The following is a 4,281-nucleotide window of genomic DNA, read 5'->3' as shown; positions in this document are numbered from 1 at the left end:
AAAGAAAGAAAGAAAGAAAGAAAGAAAGGAGAAAAAGAAAGAAAGACAAGGAAACTGAGACACAGAGAAGTAGGGAAACCTGGCCATGATTTCACAGATAATCAGGGGGCCAGTGAGACAGTTAAGAAGGAAGTTGGAAGATAACTATAAGAATCACATTGGTCCAAATATATTCCTGGTGAAGCCATTGGGAAGTGTTTTCTGAGCAAAAAGAAAAGAGCTCATACACTAGAGGGCAATAATTTTAAGAGACTCTGAGACGGAGTTCATCCAAGAGTTTGCAAATTCTCCCAAAACTCTATTTAAAATGCCATGTACATTAAAGAAGACAATACATGGAAACATGTACTGTGTTCTTGGATGGGAAGACTGAGCACTGTGATGATGTCAGTTCTCCCTCAAATTAATCTATAGATTTAATGCAATAACAATTGAAATTCCATTGGGATTTTTCACAGAACTCTGCAAGGTGATTCAGAAAATTGTAGGGAAGAACATGGCCAAGACATTTCCAAAGAAAAAGAACTGGAGAATTGTGCTCCACCAGATAAGAAAGTGTATTATAAAACAGTGTTAATTAAGACAGTGTGGTAATTCTTATGCACAGATAAATAGACCAACAGAACAGAAGAGAGAGTCTAGAAAAAAAGGAAACTTGTTTTATGATACAGAATTCTCTGATGATTAGAGCAGAGAAGATGTGACTACTTAATGACTGGGTCAGGAAATTTTTTTATCTGTTATTCAAATGAAAAATAGTGAAGTGGAATCCCTACCTCACATTCTATACAAAAATCAACTCCAGGTGGGCATCAATATGAAGGACAAAACTGTCAAATTTAAAAATATAACTTTGAAAAATATCAGCTAGGGACAGATTTCTTAAACCTGACGTAAATACAGAAACCAAAAGAAAAGATTGCGACATTAAATTACATTGAAGCTAATAACCTCTACTTATCAAAGTCACCCAACAGAGCAAAAAGACTTACAATGCAGCCAAGAAAAGATGCGGGCAACATTTCAAAGATTAGTACCCAGGATATATTATTAACTACTGTGAATTAATAAGAAAAAGATGAACAAGCCAATAGAAAATTTCACGAGCAGCATGTATCATCATCTCAGAGAAGAAAAAGAAATACAAATGACCCATAGGCATTTGTGAGATGTTCAAGATCATGGGAAGTCAGGGAGGTGCAGATGAAAACCACAGTGAGATGCCATTTCACACGCAAAAGCTTGGCAAAGGTTAAAAGCATAGATAATACCAAGGGTTAGGGAGGATGTAAAGAAGTGAGACGTGAAGAATTGACACGGTGCCAGAGGGAATTTCAGTTGGTACAATCACTTTAGAGAATGGTTTGGCACTACTCGACAAAGCTGAACAAACACATCCCCTACAAACCAGCAATTCACACCTAAGAATAAACCTAGGAAAACTCTTGCACATGTGTGTAGGTGACATCTGGAAGAGTTTATAGACATCAATGTTCAAAATACAAAAAACAAAACAAAATCAAACTGGAAACAAGCCAAATGTCCTTCACAGTTGGATGAATAAATAAATCATTATTGTTCGTAAAATAGAATGAATATAAACAACAGTGAAAATGAGTAAACTTCAGCCAACCCCATCAGCAAGGATGACTCTCAGAAACATGATATTGAGCCAAAAAATAGTCACAGAACAATTCTATAGTGCGATTCCTTTTACATAAAGTTTGGAGAAGAATAACAATGTGTTGTTTAGAAATACATTCAGATGTGCTAATATTATAAAGAAAAACAAACAAGTGGTGATTGCCAAACTTAGGATAGTGTTTATTTTGGAACAGGGAACAGGGGTGAATGTGGTTGGGGGGTGTGGAGTACATGTGGGCTTGTCAGATATGGAGATATTCTATTTCTTAACCCAGAGGGGAAGGTGGGTTCTTGTATGTTCATATTATTATTATTATTTGAACTGAAAAAAATAATGCATGTTTTGTTTTAAGGGATTCTGAGGTGGATTTCATGCAGGGTTTGCAAATCCGCCCCAAACTCTATTTAACATGCTGTGTACATTAAAGAAGACAAATACTTGGAAAGATATACTGTGTACACTTTTTTCTTAATATGATAAATTTCACATGGAATTTTAAAATGCTGGGTGTGTGTGCCTATTCCTGGGAGGAAATTCCATGTTTCATCAGGTTATCTAAGGAATGCCTGGTGTTCTAACAGAGTGACAACTGGATGTAAGGTTTCTGAGATTCTGTCCTGCTCTGATATTCTCAGGTGGACAGAGTCCCTGTGCAGGCTGGCAGCCCGGTCAGCTGGCCAAACCTCCCTCTGTCTTAGAGAGGAACCTGAACCAGCTGTGAGTCTTCTCCCTCCATAATTCACATGACTATCTTAAGGCCAAAGGATGTATCTGGGGTCTCATGAAGGGGAAGGCAAAGTTCCTCTTTTCCTCCAGGGAGACTGCATCCCTTCACCCTGGGCACCTCCTTCCCTTTCTCCTTCCCCAGCTCTTCTGACATGTGCTCTATTTTCTCTTTCTATGGTCCATCTATGATAATTCTAGGGATTATCTCCAGAATAATCCTTGCTGAAGGACTTGGCCATTACTGTACAGCCTGAGAACAGCAGAGCCCGAGTCAGGACCCAGGGTGCTGTCTCCCAGCCCAGTGCTTTTCTGCCACACCACTGGCCATTCATATTCTCTTCTCCCCCAGCACCTCTGTCCCTGCCTGATCTGGCTTCCCATGGGGGCTGCAGGGCTCAGCTGGGCTTGCGTTGGCAAGTCCACCAAAGAATGCATTTATTTATTTATCCATGGCACCCATGGAAGGACTTTGGGTTTTGTTTTTGAGGCATGGTCTCACTCTGTCACCCAGGCTGGAGTACAGTAGCATGAACACAGCTCACTGCAGGCTCCACCTCCTGGATTCGAGCGATCCTCCCACCTCACCCTACTGAGTAACTAGGACTACAGGTGCGCCCCATCATCCTTGGCTAATATATTTTTAAATTTCTTGTAGAGACAGGGTCTCATTATGTTGTTCAGGCTGGTTTCAAACTGCTGGGTTTAAGCAATCCTCCTACCTCAGCCTTCCAAAGTACTGAGATTGGACTTCGGATTTTATTCTGAGAAAAGAACCATTGGAGAGAGACAGTGATAGGCTCCAAACTTGTTTCCAGAAGATCTTTCTAGCGGCTGTGTAAAACAAAAACTTCACAAGATAAGGGAAAAATTCAGAAAGGCCAGTCGGAAGCTATCACATTAATCCAGGCAAGGGATGACATGACTTGTAACAGGGAAGTCACCGTGTGTGGGGGGAGGTGTGATATGATTTGGAGCCAGCCATTTGCAGTAGGATTGGATGAAGGACAAGAGAAAGAGTAGTCAAGGCTGACTCCAAGGTTTGTGGCTCAAGGAACTAGAAGGAAAAAATGCCATTCCCTTGGTAGGGAGACTGTGGAGGAGCAGGTGTGGTGTGGGCCAGGAAGGGGAGGTCAAGTATGCTACTTTGGACATGGTGACTTCCATGTGCCTTTGATTACCCAGGTAGTGATGTCCAGTCTGCAGTTTGATAAAGGCACATGAAGTTGAGGGGAGAGGACGTGAATGTGAAATCAGCAAGCAACAGATGCTCTTTAATGCCAGTGCCAGACTAGGGTCAGCTGGGTTTAGGAATTAATAGAAAAGCCTACGGACTGAGCCACATCTGCACAGGTCGGAAGTCTCAGGTATCCGCAGGGCACTTTAGTGGGAGGTGTCCTGAAGGAGGCTGATTTCAGCTCATGGAGGTCTTTAGGCTATTTGTAAATCCAGCACAATTTATACCAATGATGAATGGATTCAGGGCAGGTCAGCTGCAGTATAACATAGGCCTATTGTCCCTTGATCAAGAAAGAAAGAAAGAAATGGAGGAAGGAAGGAGGGAAGGAAGGAAGGAAGGAAGGGAGGGAGGGAGGGAGGGAGGGAGGGAGGGAGAAAGGGAGGGAAGGAAGGAGGGAAGAATGGAGGGAGGGAGGGGAAAAGGGGGAAGGGAAAAAGGGAGAAAAAAGTGAGGGAGGGAAAGAAGAAAGAAGGAAAGGAAGGACAGAAGGAAAGGAGAGAAAGAAAGGGGGGAAGGGAGAAAGAAAAAAGGAAGGAAGGAAGGAAAGAAAGAAGGAAGGAAAAAGAAAAAAGAAAAGAAAGGAAGAAAGAAGGAAAAAGAAAGAAAAAGAAAGAAAGAAAGAAAGAAAGAAAGAAAGAAAGAAAGAAAGGTAAGAAAGAAAGAGAAAGAAAGA

Source organism: Cebus imitator, unplaced genomic scaffold (genome assembly GCF_001604975.1).
Source record: "Cebus imitator isolate Cc_AM_T3 unplaced genomic scaffold, Cebus_imitator-1.0 Scaffold63, whole genome shotgun sequence".
Taxonomy (NCBI): domain Eukaryota; kingdom Metazoa; phylum Chordata; class Mammalia; order Primates; family Cebidae; genus Cebus; species Cebus imitator.
This window is presented reverse-complemented; position numbering follows the sequence as displayed.